Source organism: Sorghum bicolor, chromosome 4 (genome assembly GCF_000003195.3).
Source record: "Sorghum bicolor cultivar BTx623 chromosome 4, Sorghum_bicolor_NCBIv3, whole genome shotgun sequence".
NCBI lineage: Eukaryota > Viridiplantae > Streptophyta > Magnoliopsida > Poales > Poaceae > Sorghum > Sorghum bicolor.
The window spans coordinates 5,325,465-5,337,692 of NC_012873.2; the positions used below are offsets into that span (position 1 = coordinate 5,325,465).

A 12,228-nucleotide genomic window follows, 5' to 3' on the forward strand; every position below is an offset into this window, starting at 1 on the left:
CTAGATGCAAGCTTGTTATCTGGCAGGGGCGAGGTGAGGACACCTTCCTTGCCAAATATGGCTCATCTCTTTGCCTCCTTCATGCTCCATTTTTGACCCAACAAGAACTTGATCAACCCCACCACCATGACCAACCACCCGCCTGCCTGAGAAGTGAAAACCCAGAAAGAACAAAGAAACCTTGAAACCAGATGGAGTAGCAGAAAGAAAGAGAGAGAGAGAGGGACGAGAGAGAGAGAAGCTAATAAGGAGTGCGCGAACGTATTTACTCCGTTGATAGCTTCTCAGTGTTGCAGTGTACTGGCAGCATCTCCATGCTTCAGCTCCCAAGGCGAGGCGAAGAGGACTGCAAGATGAGATTGATACAGAAAATTTGGGGATAGCAAAAACTAGTAGCGCCAATCATTTACTCCGGTACTAGAAGGCCTATAGCTTCCAGTACTACTCCATTACCACCAGCATCCGTATCGCCCCCTCGGTAGCAGTTCCAGCATGACTGAAAAGACCACAGAATAAAAGAGGAAAAAACCATGGGTGTGGAGATCTAGGAGATAAGGAAGTGGCAGTGTAAAAAAAAAAGTTGGAGAAAAGCCATAGTCATAGAGGCATGCGTGCTCTGTCTCTTGTGAATGAGTTTCTCTTATACATGTAAGACACACAAAAATTTTTGTGATACAAGGAAAAAAACCCCACATCAAAACTGTCTAATTGAATTGAAATCAAATCAAACTCTGAAAGGTTTTACCCTGACTAGCGGATCTAGATGGGAGATAAGCCATCAACAGAAGAGGCTGACAGAAAGAGAAGTGAGCACGCGGCGAGGACGACATACATATTATGCCGTTCGTCGCGCCGTGTGCTCACTCTCTTCTGTCAATCTCTCAAGAGCCTCTCCACATCCAGGAGCGCCTTATTCAGTGACTCCCCAAATAACCAGCCACATACCTTTGGAAATCAGGTCATAAGTTGCAAAAACCATGAAATTGAAGAGGAAAAACCAAACCAACCCTCCAGAGGAAGAACAAGAAAGAGAGGGGCTTTGTTGTTCTTGGATCCGGTGAGCACTCGCCGTACAGGAATTGAAACGAGGGGTGCTGAGAGAAATGGACATCCTTGTCTCTCTCCTTCCGGTGTTGTTTGGTTTTTGGAGCAGAGGAGATGGATGGGATAGGTAGTCGTACCTTGCCTCTCAGCGCTGCAACCTCCGCGAGGTTAAGTACTAGTACTACTGGTGGCAGTGCCCTGCACCTGCCAAGTAGTAGTTCCAACCAGCAACAGTTAACACTGCACTCCTTTTGCTTACGGATTACTATTACTTTATTATTGAGAGGACAAGGCGCCAATAGCCCAGGAAAATTTTAAAAAAGGTTAGTACGATAATACAGCAGCTAGCACCCCTGACGAGATTTCGTCACTTTGATACCGTTGAGTTCATATATGTCATGCGCCATCTCCTTTTCTTTCAGGTCTCCTTTGCAGCATAGTAGATTTTTCTTTGGACTGTTTTCCCTGTGAAAATGAAGTGATTCATATGTTTTTTATTTTCCTCTGCCGAATACAAATAGCAACAAAGCTTGTGCCGTCCTTTTTGAAAAAGAAACCATTCATATGAAATTCATGTACGATTCCTACAGAAATCATGCATTCCAAAGGAACCTGAGAATCAGATATGCCTAGCCCAAGTAAAGAGAGAGGCTGATCAATCCATTTCGTTCAATTGGCTCACGCAGATTATATAAAGATTACAAGGCTTTGGGAGGTACTATAGTTTACAATGCAAGTCAGTGAAGTCGGCTAAATTAAATCAGCGCCTATAGTTTATTAGCAGTGAGTGATAAGAGTTCTAAGTGCAGATGAAGGCGCAGTAGGTCTTCCCTATCCAACCAATGAAATTTCTGCAAAGCGCCGCACTGACCTGTCTTTACCTGGATGTACTCATACGGTTAGTGAAAATATTTAGTTTTTTCTGTCCATCTAGAATATTTTTATCCTTCACAGCCAACCCACAATTGGTTGGTCAACCATCCAATGCTAGGCATCCCCAGCCCTCTGAAGCAAGTTCTAGATTATTATTCATCAATTTGATTTCATGGTCACTTTCAGCTGTCTCGGAGCTCTGCTAGCCACTGCTTGCGCTCTGCATGGGAGAACTGAAGCTAAGGCCTTGTTTAGTTCCAAAATTTTTGGCAAAATGGACATTGTAGCAATTTTATTTATATTTGACAAATATTGTCCAATCATAGACTAACTAGGCTTAAAAAATTCGTCTCGCAAACTACAGGCAAACGGTGTAACTAATTAATTTTTTTATCTATATTTAATATTCTATGCATGTGCCGCAAGATTCGATGTGACGAGAAATCTAGAAAATTTTGTAAAAATTTTTTGGAAACAAGAAAGGAAGCTCACCTCAGTCCTCAGCTGTCCCACGTCCAAGCATTGATGATGATTGTCTCCGCTTGTGGCTGGCTGCTGTTGCCATTTCCTCAACGATCGTGGTTAAGAAACACAGCAATCAAAAATGTATTTAAGTCATTTCTCTTTCGTTAGGATCTCGTGGGATAAATACGATTTTTGTCATAACACAACAACATATTATAGATTGTTATCAATGAGATACCCACAAAGAACATAGGAGTATTGGACGATCGATTAGCAAGCACAACAGGGGTGCTGGTCAACCTGTAGGAGCATAATGGCACTGCACAGGAGTTGCATCTTCATCTATTCACTTTTATTGTATCCCCTAGGTATAATAACGGTGAATTAATAAAATCATTCCTGTCATAAAAAAAATGACACGGGTTACAGAAACTAGACGTGAAATCCCTTTAGTCTGCATCCATAACTTGATTTTACAAATTTCCTAAAAAATAATGATTTTACAAAGGGACATGCCTTTACATACGCAATCTGGGCTAGTCTCTAGCTCAATGTGGATGCTTGCATTTTTTGATAGGCTCGTTGCCGTGAAACCTACTCACCTAAGTTCAATTCTTCGTTCAAATCAGCATAGTCCTTGTTTAGATGCATCCAAAAACCCAAAACTTTACAAGATTCCCCATCATATCGTATCTTGCGGCACATGTATGAAACATTAAATATAGATAAAAAAGATAACTAATTGCACAGTTTACCTGTAAATCACGAGACGAATCTTTTAAGCCTAGTTACTTTATGATTGGACAATGTTTGACAAATAAAAACGAAAGTACTACAGTGTCAAAATCCAAAAAAAAGTTTAGATCTAAACAAGGCCACAGTGCCGCATTGTTAACTAATTATTATTTTTCATGGAGGAGGTTAATGTGCAACCCATCGCATTTTACGGGAACGTGCGACCCCATCGCCTTCCTCGCACCATTGTTTTCATCATGCCTGCCCGCCCTACCCCCGCCTTTCTCGCCCACCACCCTGGCCAGTAGCTCCCCCGCCGTCGGCCACGTCGCCCACTAACCACCCTGCCGCACCACCCCTGCCCTACACTAGTCTCAATCTAAGGAGGAAGGATGTCCGATCACAATCGCCGTAAGCTTTTTCTAACTAATTGTCTTCCACTGCCCACTCAGCAGCATCCCGATGCCCTCAACCCACCACCATTGTTGGCCCCGCCACCGCCCGAGGCCTCCTCCGCCTTCTGAGGCCGCCGGCTCCCCTAAGAACCGCAAATCCCTAACCTAGAACCCCTAAACCCCACGGCCACCACCCCGGCCAGCAGCGACCTCGTCGTCCGACACTCCACCCACCTCCCTCACTATATTTTGGCTGCATCCATCGACCGGTCACCAAATAGTGTGTGTTTTTTATGGCTATCAACATCAGGAGTTCAGAACTCCTATATATAGTAACTTTATTGATATGTATTTAGTCTCTTGACTAGGTTTGTTGGAGTAAGGTGTATTATTCGAATAGGGTAGCTGATTAGCCTTATTATGCAAACCTATTAAAGGTAACTATCATATCCTGTATTAAATATCTCTTATTGCCTATAATACAATTTGTTTCTCTTATTATCTCGGTAAAATATACTCAGCAAAACCATTATGACATATTAATGACATATAATACCGCCTACTCAAATTGCCCACTTATATTCTACTCCAGACCATCCTGAATAAATCAATTTAGTCAAACTTTTTTTTATTTTAACCCAAATCTATAGACAAAAAAAAAGACTAATATTTATTGACACAAAATTAATTAGCATAGTTCGATACACCATGAAATATGTTTTCATGTTATACTTTTTAGTTGTCATAGATTTAGTACTCCTTTGTATAAAATAGAGATCGGCCAAATTTAATAAAGTTTGACTTAGGATATGATTTATTCAGCGACAACATATAGGCAATACTAATAACGTGGAAAAAAAAAGCAGTAAGATTTATTCAGTCGGCTCTAGCTGTAGGACGAGATGAGACGACGTTACTAGGAGTAGTAACGGTTAGCATCGTACCAAACCAAAGGAGCCGTCGCTATGCGATGGACGTTCATATCCATCCCCAGTACTGTAACGCAGTACCTTTCGCTTCGTCCTATACAGATACAGCCATCTCCTCCAATAGCATGCGGCAGCGGGCACAGCGTCTGCCACTTCGTCTCACCACCATGCATCCACATGACACTGTCGCCGGAGATCAGAGAGAGGCGTGCGTCCTCGTCTTCCCCTTTCAAGTAAAAAAGAATCCAGTGAGAGGAAAGAATTTCTCCTCTTCTCTTCTTTTCATCCCCGTCTGAGGTGAGGTGAGGTGAGATGAGAGAGGAGGTGGACCAGCAGCAATAATAGTTAACAACTGGCCATGTCGGGCATTTTTTCTCACCCGGCCGTGTCGACCCATGGTTGGTCCTCCCCACGCGGGCCCCATGGATGTGGTGTGGCTGCCTCTGAGTGGCCGCAGGTGTGGCCCCTACAACCGGCCGGTGTCCCTGAGGCTTGGAGGCTGGATCCAGTAGCTAGACTCCCCTCTCCTCTCTGGCCTGGTCCTGGTTGCTGATTGCTGCTGGTGCTGTGCTGGGCACCACGGATGGGGTAGCGTGGGCGCGTACCAGTACAACGTTTTCGGTGCTGGGATTTGTTACATCCACCTCCTGAAAATGACATCTGCAAGTATTTCATCAGCTCCTCCACGCCTCCACAGACCACGGGTAAGCTCCAAGAGTATTGATCCTTTCCCTGGAAATGACATCAGCAGCGTACTTTTATCAGCTCATACCCACATCTGGGTTCATACTAGGAGTATTCTTAGATGCCCATTAATAGTTGAAAAGATTGGTCTACGGTGTACAGTTTATGGCTCTGAATACAAATTGTTTTTCTATAAAAACACAAATTGTTTGAGCATTATTGCAGCACACACATGGAACTTGTTTAGTTCACCTCGAAATTCAAAAAGTTTTCAAGATTCCCTGTCACATCGAATCTTACGACACATACATGAAGCATTAAATATAGACAAAAATAAAAACTAATCACACAGTTTGAATGTAAATCACGAGACGAATCTTTTGACCCTAATTAGTCTATGATTGGACAATATTTACCACAAACAAATGAAAATGCTACAGTTCGGAACTAAAACAAGGCCATGGCCTGTTCATACCTCCTGCTGTGGACGTCCTTTCAGGCTATCACTGTCGACACCGTGATCCATGCCCAAGCAATCATGGAGCATCAGATTTCATATGCTTTGAAGGGAGAGAGTCCATCCAAGATTCCCACAATAGATTGATATGGACATCTCAAGGCAATTAGGAAACAAAAGATCAAGGCAATTAGGAGACAAAAGAATCCGACAGATTCAATTTAAAATGCTTAAACCTCAGAAACTCGCATGAATACGCTTCTTCAGAAGTTAGCTAGCTAGTCTCTCCCTGCAGTTCAAATTGTACTGTTCTGTTTAACCTCGGACAGTTTCATTTGCTCTTGTTTTTTTTAAAATAAAAAGTACGGGTTGTGTTTCCATGTTACATTAAACACAACTACTGCCTCAAGATTCCATCTGACTAAAGTTTAAGGTTTTGCTTATTAACAAGCATGGAGTACTAGGTAATATCGTACATGTCCGACAATAGAGTACACTTTTCTGTATAACAAATTGTATTCAGCAGTGATTTGGATGGTACATAGATTACGTTTGTCCTGAATGAGCCTAGTTATAAATGATATTGACCAATAATCTCAGTTACTAGGATCATATCTTATCTAATATTTACCGCGCTTGTAGGATGCGGATGAGATCTGGTATCCTTACAGCTCTAAAATGTACACCCATGGTCCATGAATCTGAGGGTGCTGTAAATCCAGTATATTCTAGTTTTGACTGCTATGTTGCATGGAATTTTCAGAGTCCTGCATTACTACTTGTTTTCGGAAGGCCACAAATTATTTCCCACCATAGAAAGATTTTTCTGCGGCAACTGTAAATTCTTGAATAATTAATCATCCAAGGAAAGCTCTCTTCATATTCCGCGCACGCGTGAGCATGCACATAGAGATTCAGAGAGAGAGAGAGAGAGAGAGAGAGCTTAAAAGTTCACTTTCTTCGAAGAAGTTAGGAAAAAAGAACTGCTTGTTGCGCTACCGCTTTTTAGCAATTCAAGTTAGTTTGATTATTACATACCTAGGTGCACAGATAGAGGCCGTTGCACAAACAGCTCACAAAATAAATTTCACCATTGACCAACACATGATACCTACTGTACATCCAAGTGTTGAATTGCTAGATTTAACTAGATCAAAATGAGCAGGCAATAATCACTTATATTGTTAGATAAAGGAAGAGGTTAAAATACTAACAACCAAATAGGAAGCTCAAGTAATAAATACTTTGGAGTTCCCATGTTTGAATCCGCATAGCTTCAGATCAAAGCAACCTGCAAGGAAAAAAAAACAAATTGGTTAAACTTCCCATTTTTTTACCAGATCTCTAAAGAATTATACACCTTTTTAAAAAAAATATACACCGATCCTAATATTCAAAGAAAAAAATGTAGTTGAAACTTGTTACCATCAAATCTTCTCAAAACCTTTGCATATATCTAAGCAATCCATTTTTTCATAGAAAAACTCCTCAAAAATTCATAGAAAACTATTCTAAAAATACATCAGAATCCAATCAGTTAGGATAATGACATGGCCTTTCTTAATTATCATTTGAAAACAGAGCTGTGGCAAAGTAGCCTACAAACTATCATATATATAAATATATAATACAACCAATATTCAAACATAGCCGCAAATTTGCAACAGTTTAACGGGGCCATGAAGCTTAACAAAGTCGGATTACTGGGTAGAACTATCAAAGACACCAAAAAATGGGGAGCCTTAACACAGCTTTGTGCTCATTAGAACACAGGGGAATCCGTTGAATGTTCTTAAAACAAATGATTCCGTAGGAGATTTTAAACATTTTCTGCTACTATATGTACTGTGTTCGCTCAAAATTTATTCATTGGCAGCCAGTACACGACATGGACGGGCAGATCATACCAACAGCTAGAAGCAAGGAGCTGCAGTTCAAAAGACTTGGGAGTATTCTAAATTAAACCAACAGCTCTAAGTGGAAAAGAAGAAAATACAAGCTGTACAGATGAAAATCACATGTCATGAAACCCAATTTCTTGAGAAAAGAATCACTATCTCCATAATAAGTAGTTTCATCAGTGGAGATAGCACTGTTTAGATTTTAGAATAGTGATGCAGTTATCTCGTGCTTGAGCTTTAGAAACATCTTTAATCACATGTGCAGAATCCAGTTTCTTTCTTTCTTTTCTTTTATCTTTTTCTATTCCCTTTCATTTCTCCTTTTGAGAACCAGGAGATAGTTTCTAAGGCCCATTGCAGCATGCTGCATCCTCAGAGTTTGCAGATCACTCCAATTTTATCCCCAGTGGCTTACAATGCAACTATCTTCTTTTATGTCTTGATGAGCTTTAAGAATACAGACTAACTGCATTTTCCTATAAGGTGGTACAGATGTAGTTTCCTCGTGACGTTGACACCTACTTGGTGGGTGCATCGACATCATATATCCTGTTGAGTGTAAAGGTGGTGCAGATGTGTGCAATATAATCAAGACCAGCAATGCATTAGATAGACAAGCTGGGAAGGTGATGCACGACCAATCACTAGCCAAGAGAACACTGGATCAGTTGTAAGTCCTCTCATGCTATCTAAGAAGAAAACTGTGTTATTTCAAGAGCTCTAGGTGACAACTGAAGCTGAATTCGGATAGAATAGTAACCCATACATGCCTTGACACCTATGTGGTTTCCTTTTCAGAAGAGAATAGATCCAAAGCTACCATTGGGCGTGCCATGACAACTCTTTCTCCTGTCATTGTCAAGAAAGCAAATTAACAGATAAGGGAACAAAGAAACATGTTGCATCCAATGGCCAGTAAGTTGAATTTGGTTGCCACACACCAGTCAAGTCTGGAAGCAAAATAGGATCAGTGATGCTGAAATACGAGCATTGGTTAACCAATCACCTTGATGTCCTACCGAAGCTGCTTTTTTGTTTTGATTCTTATTTTTTTCCCCGGAGAAAATTTGTTGGCAGATGACACTTCTTCTCCTTCCACTAAGAAGCCAACTTTTTGACACTGAACTGCCGTCTATAATAAACTAGGACCACTGGCAAGAGCCTGCAAAGAACACTCGCCAGTCACCAGCAATCCATGATATAAGGTCGAGAAAAATATTGCATAAAGACTGTGGTAAGCGCCCCACAGACTTTGCACCATTTGACAGACAAGTGGTCAAAGTCAAGTTGGATTGTCCCACAATAATTTCTCATGGGGCCTACACATACACTCGGTCCATCCCACCCATGATTCTATGACTTGGGCCAGCTGTTGCATTCTGGTGCTGGAATGGAGCACTAGCAATTTACATGAGCAAACTTTGGGCACCGTGGTGGCCTCACAGGAGAGTGACAAAACTGGTCAGACTACACACGCAGTGCTAGTCTGATATTGAAGAAACTCCATTGTGAAATGGGACAGAAGTGGACTGTTATGAACCTGCGATTGAATTGTTACCCGCGAGGACAAATCAACTTTATTGCTACTATAAGGCCAAGTAACAATTTGTCATGAAACTTCTACTGAGCACTGTAATATAGCAGTTGAGCATCCCTACAGTCATGTTGACTTGCACAGAACAAATTTATGCACGATGTCTGCTTTCAAGTAAAGTTGTTTTCAGTTAACAGCTGTACTATCAGCTCGTGGAAATGATTCGCCTCAGTTGTGGTCATTACATCAACAGTTGTAACTTGTAAGACTCGTCTAGAATCTAGTACAGGGGACACATGGTGGAATGGTACGGTATTGCCAAACTGCCATCCTTCATTTGATGGTCTACAGTTCTAAATTTTCAGCGAGTTAACCTTTCCCAGTTGTACAATTGCAAGCAGCCAAGCACAATCATATAACTGTCAGTATGTGATCGCCATTTTTTTATTTATTTTGGAGTTGATACTTTGTTTCCGAAAGATCAGCATAACTATTTAGGTGGATAATTCACTGATTATGTCCAGTTAACACAAACAAGGGACCACCTATTCCAGCACACCAAACGCCATTCTTAGGGATCAGCAATCCAGGAGTCAATCAACTGACAAAACCTCCTTTTATCTTCCTAACCATCATATGATCAGTTTCAGCTAAACACTTTTATCGGCTTTATATAAGCATGGGCTTGCACCAGAGGGCATACTTCAAGCGGCTGGCAGCATGTTACAAAGCCATTTTTAATGCGTACAAAGCCATAGTTTGGTATTACCATCACACTATGCATGTTATAGCATCAATTCATGTTGCACGCGATTACCTGGTCATATTAGCAGCAATAAGTAACTGCCAGGTTGTCAGGCAATGTGGAACCTAAAGGTTTGTCATCTTTTACGATGAGTATAGTTATACAACAACAGAAATGAGTACAAAACTATGGCTTTTCAGACAAGCGAAATGAGTACAAAAATACTACAAGATCAAGATAAAACAATGACACGGACAGAACTGAATATAATACACATGGATCAGGAGAATTTGTAAGGCAGGTAGAAACATTGGGCGAAGATTGATTTCAGTACCTTGGCCACATGCTCCCTCTTCCTAGGAATAATGCCAAAATTGCACATGCACATCTGTTTTCCCTTGGTATGATGCCGGAACATAAAGCCTTAAACCATAAAGCTCAGTCTCTGATTGAACTGCAGATGGAAATGGGGACGAACGCCCCCCTACTTCTTCTCAAGTTCCATTCCAGCCTCAAGTCCTCAATTGCTCTCCCCGCTACCAATGTCATCTTCTTCTCAAGTTGGCATCCTCCAAATAAATACCTGCATACCCTCTCTATTCCTCAGTCTTTACTTAATATAATGGAGAGAAAGTAAAGACATTGAGTTTGGTTGTTTTCTAAAACAAAAAAAAAAGAAATACTCCGTTTTTAGCGATTTGTGACATAAGTGTCCATTTTGGGTTGGTATGGATTTAACAATTTCGGTAAAAAAAATGACAGCCTACCAATGATAACTAATTATAACAACTAACCACCACATATGAGCAGGTTCAGGGACATAAACCAAAAATAGGGTAAGTAATGTACAGTAGAGGACTAGAGGTTCATCGAGACAACTGTTACATTTAGGAAGCAGTAAAAATTTAATTGTCAGACCCAGTCATTTGACATTGATATTAAACTCCACGAATCTACAGCGCACAGTATGCATAATCTCACTGCCCACAGAGATAAAAATGCGTGATTACTACCAAGTGCAAAAGGGAAGTAGCGTATGCAATTCAGATGGATATACCTTGCCCATTCAATCAGGAGGTTTGGATCGAACCGAGACAGAGAAGCATCGACCTGAAAACGAAATCCAAACCTCTGAATGAATTTGGAGATTGACGCAAAGTATCAGCGACGCTTATCACGGAGAGAGCGGTGGACCTGATTCCTCCCGCAAGCCCAATCAGAAACAAACACTAACTCGCCAAGTTCCTTCCTACAACGCCACGGTGGCTAAATTTCTGCCGCAGGACTACCACCAAATAAGGAGAAATCGCAGCGATCAGAACGAGCATCCCAAACCGAACGAATTTGAACCCACTGCCCACTGCAGCAGGTGATCCGATCGAGACAAGCGTAGCAAGCAACCGGGATGTTAAAGTAATGAAGGGTACTGGGAATTTGGGGAGTTCTCGACCTGGAGAGCGGGAGGTAGGGGCGAACGGAGGTGGAGCCCCCCGCAGAGGGGAGCGTAGCTTCTGGGGTTCGAAACTTTTGGATCGGCGGTGGTCGGTGAGCGGTGCGCGCCGGCTGGAGGCTTTTTTTTTTTTTTTTGTCCTCGCGCGACGAGGGCGGTGAGCAGCGGAGTGGCGACACGGCGGCAGCAGGGCAGGGTGCGGAGAGAGGGAAAGGAACAGAGCAAAGCACCCGGTGGGCGTTCCGTTCTCGTGGTTTCTTTACAGACAGGCCTGGGGATTTGGGCCCGCGTATAGAATGGCCAGTTGCTTTGCTTGCTGTGCACGTTCACGAGCGCTCGTTCGTCTCTCGGCCTCTTTAACAGTGATAATGGGCCCAGATCTGGAGTGATCTGTCACGAAAAGTAGAAGGCCGTAAAAGATGGGCTTTTTTGGTATACAGTAGTCGCTAGTCATCAGGAGCAGAAGAAGAAGGAACCCACCGGCTTATTTGGGCTGGCTCCTGGCCCATCCGAACATGTGCTCTATATGGGCCATCGCCCGTGGCCTGTTACCCCGCGAACACAGTCTGGGAGAGCAGTTTCTCAAAAAACAAAAAAATTACTGGGAGAGCAAAGATGAGGTGCGGGTTTCCGTATTGAAACCCGCTCGCTCGAGCGGGACATACTCAGACCTTATTTAGTTAAAAAAAAAAACAAAAATCTTTTAAGATTTCTCGTCACATTGAATCTTATGGCACGTACATGGATCATTAAATATAGATAAAAATAAAAATTAATTGTACAGTTTATCTGTAAATAACGAGACAAATCTTTTAAACCTAGTTACTTTATAATTAGATAGTGTTTATCAAATAAAAACAAAAATGCTACACTAACAAAATCAAAAAAGTTTTTACAACTAAACAGAGCCTCAGGGCGTCCAGCGGACGACAGCGCGCCGGTGCGTGCACTGTATGTACATGCTGCGCGGACGGGCCGAGCGATGCACGGGGTACACGTGTTGGGCCACAACCAGT

At 42.0% G+C, this 12,228-nt stretch overlaps 1 long non-coding RNA gene across 19 annotated transcripts in view; it reads right to left on the reverse strand.

Annotated features, from left to right (window-relative positions):
- The window catches only part of LOC110434355, a 28,556-nt gene extending 17,119 nt beyond the window's left edge, over positions 1 to 11,437 (reverse strand). For 10 of the 19 annotated variants that reach the window (XR_002451793.1, XR_002451790.1, XR_002451791.1 and 7 more), the window contains exons 1-11: positions 10,957 to 11,205; positions 10,820 to 10,872; positions 10,097 to 10,345; positions 8,425 to 8,645; positions 8,250 to 8,332; positions 5,601 to 6,873; positions 4,821 to 5,173; positions 4,457 to 4,733; positions 2,410 to 2,781; positions 270 to 1,509; positions 1 to 146 (exon numbers count right to left, since the gene is read on the reverse strand). This is a non-coding gene — a long non-coding RNA (uncharacterized LOC110434355). The other 9 variants (XR_002451786.1, XR_002451789.1, XR_002451788.1 and 6 more) reach the window with 9 other exon arrangements.